The 10,423-nt window shown below is 34.5% G+C and overlaps 2 long non-coding RNA genes across 2 annotated transcripts; both read right to left on the bottom strand.

The window, feature by feature from the left end:
• Nucleotides 1-6,919: 6,919 nt before the first annotated feature.
• On the bottom strand, nucleotides 6,920-7,473 carry LOC147869855 (uncharacterized). Its single transcript, XR_015531435.1, has 2 exons — nucleotides 7,258-7,473; nucleotides 6,920-7,059 (listed from the first exon to the last, which is right to left on the bottom strand). It is a non-coding gene; the product is annotated as an uncharacterized LOC147869855 (long non-coding RNA).
• A 2,033-nt stretch (nucleotides 7,474-9,506) lies between these two features.
• On the bottom strand, nucleotides 9,507-10,029 carry LOC147869856 (uncharacterized). The gene is made up of 3 exons (XR_015531434.1): nucleotides 10,003-10,029; nucleotides 9,720-9,917; nucleotides 9,507-9,621 (listed from the first exon to the last, which is right to left on the bottom strand). It is a non-coding gene; the product is annotated as an uncharacterized LOC147869856 (long non-coding RNA).
• Between the last annotated feature and the right edge of the window lie 394 nt (nucleotides 10,030-10,423).

Below are 10,423 nucleotides of genomic sequence, written 5' to 3' on the forward strand. Positions count from 1 at the left end.
ACACAGATACAAAAAGATACGAGATACAGACAGCTGAATACGATGATCTACTCCTTACAATAGGAAATGAGCAAATAAACGCATGTTGAGCATCATACACGAAGAGAGAGAGAGAGAGAGAGAGAGAGAGAGAGAGAGAGAGAGTTTTGATGTAACGTCCCATGTGGCCATTATATGGTTGTTTCTCTTTCATTAGAACCATGTCTATCGTGCAACTAGTTTTGGATTTCACATGGGCGATTGATTCCTTTTAAACGTTGGTCCACAAAAGAGATTCATCATACACGAAGAGAGAGAGAGAGAGAGAGAGAGAGAGAGAGAGAGAGTTTTGATGTAATGTCCCATGTGGCCATTATATGGTTGTTTCTCTTTCATTAGAACCATGCCTATCGTGCAACAAGTTTTGGATTTCACATGGGCGATTGATTCCTTTTAAACGTTGGTCCACAAAAGAGATTCATCACTATTCAGACTAGCCTTGGTAGTTTAATCAAGTGCCTCGTGCACACCATACCTTGTTTTGTCACTTGATGTGTAGACCATGTGCAATTATTGTGCCTTCTCATAAGGGTTGGTTTATGTTATATGGTCCTAAGATGCAAAGTCAAGCATTACGGGAATGTTCTTAGGGAAATAAAGTTTCTCGGAAAGTCTTTCATTAAGTATGTGTTTTGTATTATTGTGTGTGTCCCACATGTGCCACATGCATGCCAATGCTCCTTCCACTTGATTGTTACATGTGTCGTGTCCCTTCTCACCTTTCACCAAATGTCGATCGAACTTTGGAATCAGTTATGTGAGAAATTTCAAGGCTAACATCTCATTTGAAATCACAAAGTTGGCGATAACTTGGAGAGGTAAAACTTCCTTAAATTTTGGGTCAAACTTGCTTGTTCTTCAGATATGCATGGTGAATTGTATGACAATAACATAATCCACTACAATGGCTTCTTGTACACATTAGTTGTCTCACTTCAAGGTTTTATAGTTTTTCATAGTCATCAAGGTACATAAAACTAGAGAGTCATACATACCATGTACGGCCAATGGATTTGATCAGAAGTTTTTCCAACAATACAATCTTCTTTTTTGAAATAGTGAGGGATAATTTAGAATTTAATTTTCAGTTTTAGAGATGGAGAGGAAGACTCACTTGCCACTTTGTCATGTCATTTTAGGTCCACTATGAGGTATCAAAGAATGAGGGATGTAGCGGGACCCTTGGTGGATTTTTGTGGTGTATCATGTAATTTATGAGAGAGAGAGAGAGAGAGAGAGAGAAAGAAAGAGGTGTTCATACCTACAAAGAGGAGTACATATATGAGGTTTCAAAAATTAAACATATGTTGTGAATGAGCTGGATGCACATCATCATTTATCTTTTCCTAATTTTTTGGCTACTTATCTTATCTTTTTTAATGCTTTTTAAGTTTTGTTGACAATCTGGAAGATCGTAATATATGATGTAAAGTACATGACGTAAGATGCCAATCTATGTTTCTATTGTTTACATGATGTCATTATTATGTATAAAAACGTTCATCAGCTTGTAGGACCAACTTATAGGCATAACTTGTCTTTATGGACGATGATAAAGGATCACAATCAAGGGCCCAATTTCAACAAGTTGTCTCATCTGAATGTGTTTATTGGGTATCATTGTGTTGATTCGAGAATGGGACTCACCAACTTACAAATCTTATATTTAAAATGGCCCCATTTCCGACAATTGTTTTGATATGATTGTTATTGGGTGTAAATATGTTGGTTGCAGTTATGGAACTGACTAGCATACAAATCTTACAAATGGATGACACTAGAAAAAACACAAGGATAGTTTATACAGTAGAACAACTCTTGTAAAAACAAAGACAACCCTTCCAATGTCAACATAAGCATTTTATGGATACATGCATGCATTGTAGATCACATGCATTTCAGCCAACCTAGAGATAGATAGTCTACTTAAGCTAAGTCAGAACTATGTATTAAAGCACAAATACATAAAGCACAGGTTAAGGCAACAAATAGACCCAATCAAAAAGTGATAACATATAGGTACACATATTCCATATATGTGTTAACATTGTTACCCGTTACCATCACATATAGAGTAGATCCCTCCACAAAGATAAAAGAAGAGAAATAAGTCACTAGTCATTTATATACTAACATGTCCAAAACACGAAAATTTGCCATACATAAGGATAACCACTCGCCAGTATATGTCTATCCCTAGTCTTAATTTAGATCATGATCTATCCTTATGCATACGCCTTTTAATAATCACAACCAAGTACGTTTAAAAAGTGTTCCCCCATGAGAATAGAGCACAATTAGGTTAGTTATGATCTTGGGCAACTTACCAAGGGGGTGCATTCGACATGAACAAACGAACATCAATGTGTCTAGAAAAGTTGTTTGTGGGAAATTTGTGAAGTAGCTGCTTGTAAAAAATGGAACGAGCCCTAATGACTAGTAACCAATCTATGAAAAGGAAATGTCCAAACTTGCCAACTACCCTAAAAACTATTGTCTATTGTGAATCATGTTATACTACGTATGGTGTATAAATAAATATTCTAGGACTTTAACTAGATGCTAACTAAAGGAAGATCACGACTTTTTGTTACCTTTCTCATTTCATGGTGCAACATGCGAAAAAAAACGAGATCAATTGTAACCCAAATGCCAATGAAATGGAATGCCACAAACACATACTCCATTATGATATTAGACAAGTCTTTTAGGAAAGCATTCATAACATGCACTTTCACATAAAATATGTTGCCGACATCTCATTTGGATGTAATTTCAATGAAATGTGTTTTGTAAAGCTTTAACTATCATACAATGTCTAATTAATTTTTAATATTAAAGTGTCAATTACTATATTAAATAGAAACTAAAATACATGTGCTGAATTATTTAGATGCCGCAATCTCATTCAAATGAATAGTCAAGATGGAAACCTACCTATGCAATACATAGCGAAATTCAACACTCACTTGCTACCAACATGTTCATTATTAACCTTAGTGCTACAAAGAGTGTAAGAGAATGAAATGGAATGTTAATGCTCTTCAACAACAAATGGTAGGAGAGACATATTTTGTGCATGAGAGTGTGAACATTAAGTAGAATGCCATGATAACATAACTCATGCTAAATCTTTACAATAATATTAGATTGGATCCTTAATGAATATTATAATAGCACATAAATTCAACGTAGAAATATCATAATTAGAAAACTATATAGTATAAAACAAAAAACAAACATTATGAAGGCATTGAGTGTTTTAAAATATGATTAGATTAAATATACATTTCACAATTAGGTTGCACAATTGGAATCCAAAAATCAAAGCAAGCAAGCATTCCATAATTGAAGTGCACATACAAACATATATGAATAAAGGGATGCATGGGACTATGAGATTAAGAAATAAAGATTATTATTCATTGAAAGTTTGAAAGTGTACAATAGATTAAAAAGAAAAGGAATCATGAAGTGCACTTCATATTCACATTTTCCCCCCGAGTCACAATATATTTCTTTGCATGATGCAAAACCTTGAATTCAAATTTGGAAACTAGCCAAGCGCGTTTGAAATGTAAAACTATAAAGTTGTGCACACAGTACCTTGGGCACCAAGCAAAACAAAGATACATCAATGCATCGTGTAAAGTAAATACCTTTGATATAAATGATCCCATACCTTGGTCGATACGAAACCCTCCACCTATTCACACTTTCAATGTGCCTACAATCTTAAGATAAAAAAGTAGTATGTCATGTTTGAATGGTAACGATATGCACTTTAATTAGTTAAAACCAACTTTGTGAGATAAAAAAACAATATAGTGATGCGAAAATATTTGTCATTACTAGTATATTGCACTTTGGCCAGACTCTATGCTATTATTTGGTCATACTCTACAACAATAATGTAAGTATTTCGCGCACACATTTCACAAGAGGCACTAGTGGTGTTTCCATTATGTGGCTTAGTAGCCACAAGTGAAAAGTATTGTTTTAAATTAATATGGTATTTGTCTTTTTATTCGGTTTCATGTTTGATAATTCCTTTGTTGATTATAAACATATGCTCCAAGAAGGCTGTTGACATAATATAAGGATTCTTCAATCCACATTATTGGTTTCGTGGCATCTTGTGGGCAATGTTAAGTTTGACACCACATAATATGATAACTTAGGAGGGCATCCAAACTCATGCATTTCCTTATATTATGTAGTACAATGTTTGTTATTGAATCCTGAAGTAACTTATAATAAGTTGAAAGTGGAACTTGCCAAAAGAACCATTACCATCGATAAAATAAGATAGTGAAGTAAGAGGAACGCGTCAAAAGAAGTTTTTAACCAATAGTAGACTAATAATAAAGAGACTCTGTATCTCAGCATTATTGTTTGGAACTTTGGATCAAGAGCATTATGGAGTGATACGATGCATTTACTACATTTTATAATATTGTTGGACTTTGCTTTTGCAGTTGTTGTTTAATTTATTATGCCGAATTTGAGATGAGATGGAAAAGTAAACTCATAGGTTAAAGCATGCCAAGTTTGAATTTGTGGTGGTTTGAGCAAAGAAGAATGTATTCTTGACAAATTCCCTCAAAAATAATTCCTGTAATTTTGGTTTTGAACTTGTACTTGTGTCCTCACCGCCTACCACTTATTATTAGCTTACGTACTTGGATATTACACAATTGAAAACCAATTCCGTGGCTCTTGTTATATAATTTTCCAATGAGAAACTAAACAATGTAAAGTTTGTGCACGTGGAATTGCAAAGAGGTTTCATGTTGGTTCACTTCTTATTCTTGTTGAACGTAGAAACTTAGATGGCACATTAATGAATAAAAGATTAAATTGTGTGTGAGTTGAAACCTAAGAGACACATTTTGAAAATTCACAATGGGGTCAGGAAAAAGAAAAAGGTCTTTGAAATCTTGATCCATTTTGTAGGCGTTAAAACTCAAAAAGCTAGTTTGACAAACTTTTAGTTTATTTTCTAGAACTTGGGAAACCTTGCCTTATAGTGACAAATGTATATAACCATGTGTATGGTTTACAATCACTTGAGTGATTCCTTTTTCGTGGATGACTATGAGAAAATGTTACCTTATTTGACCTGAGTTGAACATTCGATAAAACTTTCTCATTTAAAGACATCTTCCAAGTTGAGGATATTCATTAAATTTGATGTTTCTAAAGGTACCTTTTCATCCCAATGGCATAATGGATGGCCTTTTTCCTTTTTTGAGGTGACAAAGGAAGATACATCATAATAATGGTACCTTTCCATTATGTACTTCCATAAACAAAGGCTACGAACTTTATTGAACCTGATTGATTATATAATTGATGGAGATGTAAAAAGGGCGTTGTTAGAATTTATGCGTATATTTTGCGCATCGATATAAATAAAACTTTTTTCAAATGCAATCAACAAGAATTTTGCCTCATAATGTGAGATTAGCATTTCATATAATTAATTCATTGGGACCGCAATATTAGAGTAGTCGACACGATTTAAGGCATAATGAAGATGTTTTTACAATATCATTATATTTTAGGGTGTTGAAATTATCTTTGATAAAAAAATTAGGATTGGAATACAAGGATGACTCACAATAATGTAGGTGCCAATTAAGAAATTTGAGCTAAATGTGCAACTTAACTACATTTGATCTCATGTAGTTAGTCAAGTACCTTGACCACTTTGGGTGAGACCCAAGTACCAATACCATTTTGGTGTAAATATATATGTGCTTTCCTCATTGCACTTAGAAACAAGGAATGAGGCGCAAAAGCTTATTAGCCCACAATAGGGATATCATTCACTTGGCCAATTTATCTGCAATAGGATATCATTATAATGGAGGCAAATGGCTTGGGAAATGCTGAAAATTGTGGTCGTGTTGATGTCACCTATACGCAGTGGTCTTAGTGTTCTTGGCATGCTCAACGTTTCTATGACTTGTGGTTGTTAGAATGAATATTACAATGGCCTGGTTCACAATGACAAGGGTACAACTTGATATGCTAGAGCTACTAGGGAGTAGGTTGTTGCCAAGTAGTGCAATGTGTATCGAGAGCACAATCTATGAAATGCTCTGATCTCACAATTGGAAGGTAATTCACTGATGAGTGACCCATACCCACTTAAACAACGCATAAGATTAATCATAAATCCTTCGAAGGATAGGATTTGGACTAGTTTGTCCATCGTGAAGTTGAGGTTGGGACTTTGTCGCAAAATGAGGTCAAAGATGTTTTTCATTACTATGCCGAAGCTATAGTTAGTGAAGTCCACGAGTCTTGCGTGAGGGCAAGTGAGGTCATTGAGGGCCAACTCGAGGATCACCTTCACGTTAGTGTCTCCTTCAAATTGGATCACAAAATATGATAGCTAACAAACTAGGTAGAATTCGTTATGTGCCTTCTTTCACGGTCAATTGATTATGTAACACTTGGCTAAATACCACATTGAGTGTGTTAAAGAAGCCAAGTATAGTTGGTTATGCTAACTAGCAGCAAAGGAGTGAGTAAACTTTGTTAATTTCAAAAGGCTCATGTCAACAAAACTGAGGTGTTGCATTCCATAACTTGCTTAATGCAATCTAAAGGTCCATCATGTGGTGCTTCCATGAATCGGAAAAGGAGTCTACACTTTATAGAGTTATCTAATGATGTCATGCACACGGCAAGACTTGAATGGAATGCTTGAGGTTGGTGAAAGCTTGGCTTATCACTAGGGTATAATGCTAATGCAAGTAAAAACTGAGTTCATATTATAAACCTTTTTTATCCTTAGGATTAATTAAACTATCATACAATTAGTGCTCACATGCATAGAACAATAATATGCTTTTATCAACAATCAATATTAAGTAGTAAAGACACCAATGAATTCAAACTCAGCTTTATAGATACAACGTTGTTGATTATCATAGGTAGGGATCAATATAAGGATTTGACATTCAACCTACAATTTCCATGGTCCAGGTATTTTTAAACCATGTCAATCTGATGAGAAAGACAATTTTTTTAATTTTGCAATCCCTTGACATTCTGAAAATGCGTTAATCATCTAAAAGCACAATATATGACATTTCCATAAATCAACATAATTCTATAAAAATGTCATGCAAACTTTTCAAAGCTTTCCATGTAACATTTACTCAAAAACTTTCATAGCATCATAAAAAGATTATATAATCCAACTCGACAAAAAAATTAACTACACAAACCTCCAATAATATTATAGAAAGTTGATATTTTTACACACTTATGATGACATGTTTCTTGATCATGATCATGTAACTGTCAGGGATCCAATTCTTCTATTCTTCAAACCATTTGAAGCTTCAAATCATTCTCTCCACGTCATCTCTTTAAAATTGGCCTCATTTGGTGCATCTCTTCCAATCATTCTTTCACCTGTTGATGGCAACAAACATCAATAAATTTAAAATTTTGGGAGACAATTGGTCATGGTTCTGTTCATCTTGAAAAACCCTCTTTCACGTGCACCTAGCAACAGTGGCAAAACAATGACCATTCTTCAATGTTTTATTCTTCATGAAAAGGATTGTTCCCATTCATCATGATTACAATAGTCGCTCCAAGAATCATGCATGCTTTTATCTTTAAAGCAAACTCCCATCCTCATAATAAAAGATCCAAGAATCATGGATGTTTTTATCTTTAAAACATAATCCCCATAAAATATGATCTTTCTCCTTTATATTCTTCTTCATTGATCCATGCATATGTGCCCGTAAAAGAATTGCATAACACTTGAAACCACTATCTGATGCATGCATCTAATTTGTGTAAATCATTAACGTACTGCTTTGAACAAAAGAACTTTGTAACAGACGATCACATAATACAACAATCAATAATACAGCTTTGACATACACAGAGCATATAAGCTTTTCCTGTCTTATATGTTCTATGCATACTCACTTTATCAACTTTATATATTGGATGCAAATGTTGGTGTGAAATGCTTCCAATGTCCACAAAAACCATGATTCAATTATCACTAAGTACCTTTCTCATTGAGTTTATATTGATGTATGTTAGAGATAATAATTAAAATAATTTTTAAATATTAAATATAATTTTAGTTTAGCTATGCACTAGTAGCATTTAGGAAGGCTTGGGAGTCATGCGATACTAAAGTGTTTGGTACATATTGCATATTTTTTTATTTCTAAATCATGAAAAGCATGGTCCTTATTAATTGCCACTAGTTAAATTCCTACATTGTAGATTATAGGGATAAAGGAACTTCTAAAGCCTCATAAATTTACCAAACCTCCCAACCAATGTCATTAAGATGTTTTTCAAACGTAATTCTTATAGAGAGAGTAACACCCCTTATGAAGGGTACTGTGAATTCTTCAAATACGAGGTACATGTAACTAAAGCAAGGGCTTTATTGTAAATTCAATACACATAGTGTTTCTTGACGCAGCGAAGATTACTCATTACTTGATCTTACAAGGTTACCATATAGTCTCACGGGTGGAATTGTGATGTCACTAGAGAGGGGAGACCACCCATTAAGTAGTCCCTTATAGATGAAAGTTGAAATGTTGTATGGCACATTTATCATCTGATAAATGAATCCTATTTAGCAACCTGGAATATCATTCCGATTGCAACTGTGATCTAATAGACTTATCCTTTCCCAAATTTAATAATGGCATATTGCCTGAGTTTATGGTCCAACCAAAACAAAATCCTCATTCCAAGTGCATTCACTGTCAAGTAAAGACCAAGGACCATAAATGAAGCTGAGTGAGATTTTCTTCGTAACTTGGCAAGACCAAACACAAGGGATGTCTTGCCAAACAGTTATTTGCATCTCAATGTCATAATAATTGATATTTCTAATCAAGGTATATAGTCTAGAGTTTGTAGCAGAAACACAATTAATTTTTACAGACCTTTTCCTGCATCTCAACAACAGCTCACTTTATAAATGAGACCAAATCACACAATTGGGCACAAAAGGCTAAATATTATACACAAACCACCATGTGGTTAAATGTTTTTACAAAATATTGGGATTTCGATCCTTTATCTCATAAAATCAGGTCAACCTTACTTTTTAGCACATATTCTTATTTGGCAAAAGGGAAAACTCTAACTTATATTAACTTTCATACCTCTATTTGCAAGCAAAACAGAAAAGAAAAGGAGAAACTATAAACGACTGGGGATTTTTCAAATCAAACTTGGATACTTTATTTCACATGGAAAAATAAGTTCAAACTGTTGGTCCTTATTTAGCCAAATCCTAATCAAACGAAACAAAATACTAAAAAACTTTAAGCGGACACAAATAAATTTACTTTGACGTTCTTCAAAGAAAACGTTTCTTTGTTCCGATGCTTAGGGTACCATAGAAGAGTGAAATAATGAAAGAAAACAGAAATGAAATGAAATGAAATGAGGGGCACCTTAGTAATTATAGGAAAGGAAAGGATCAAGTTGAACATAATTCTATTGTTTCTGATGATCAGAAGGTGTGGTGGTTGCAGAGATCGGATCGGTTGGAAGAGTAGGAATGGCCTGCAAAATCAAAGGAAAAAAAGGACTAATGCGAGAGAGCGAGAGGAAATACGTGTGTGTGTGTGTGTGTTAAAAGGAAATGTTAAAAACAGAATTACCAAGTTGGGCTTGAAGATGTTGTGGACGATCGAAGCACCCAGTAGCAGAGAGGAGAGGCATACCACGAATGAGAAGCTCATGGAAGGAGTCCCCGTTAAGTTAGCCATGTACTGTGTCTGTGTCTGAGTGTTAGGGTGTCTCTCCTGAGTTTCAGAGACCTGCCACACTGAACGTTCTTTCGATAGAGACCTGCCACACTAAACGGTTTGGTTTGGTTTTTGTTTTATATAAACGGTTCGGTTTCAATTGCCAACCGAACCGTGCCCATTGCTAGATGCATACAAAATCTCTTCTTATCATTATTTGGGAAGCTTTGATTAGTCTATAGATAGATAGAGATGCATACAAAATCTTGGGTAAGAAGATTTGGCCCATTCCATGACACTTCTAATTCTAACTATGGTGTCCATTATGCATTTTGGTCTCTATTTATGTGTGTGGGTGTTTTATGTCATTATGTGTATCTTCTTCTCCAAAATTATTGCCAAACATAAGACATTGCATTCAACATGGATCGTAGGTTTCTTCCATAAGAGATTGTTGCATCGTCTTTGTCCATTGTATTTCTTTTGCGTTTGCCCTTGATATTCTATATTGTTCTCTGGAGCTTTGTTCTTTCGAGGGTTTTCCTAGTTTTGGTTTCGTTGTCGTTGTCAATTCAAGAATTTACTAGTGAATATTGCACTTGAGTGAGTGGGCACAT

Source organism: Azolla caroliniana, unplaced genomic scaffold, assembly GCF_043228905.1.
Source record: "Azolla caroliniana isolate FFs.n. ecotype wild unplaced genomic scaffold, voAzoCaro1.0.p SCAF_1, whole genome shotgun sequence".
Classification (NCBI taxonomy): Eukaryota; Viridiplantae; Streptophyta; class Polypodiopsida; order Salviniales; family Salviniaceae; genus Azolla; species Azolla caroliniana.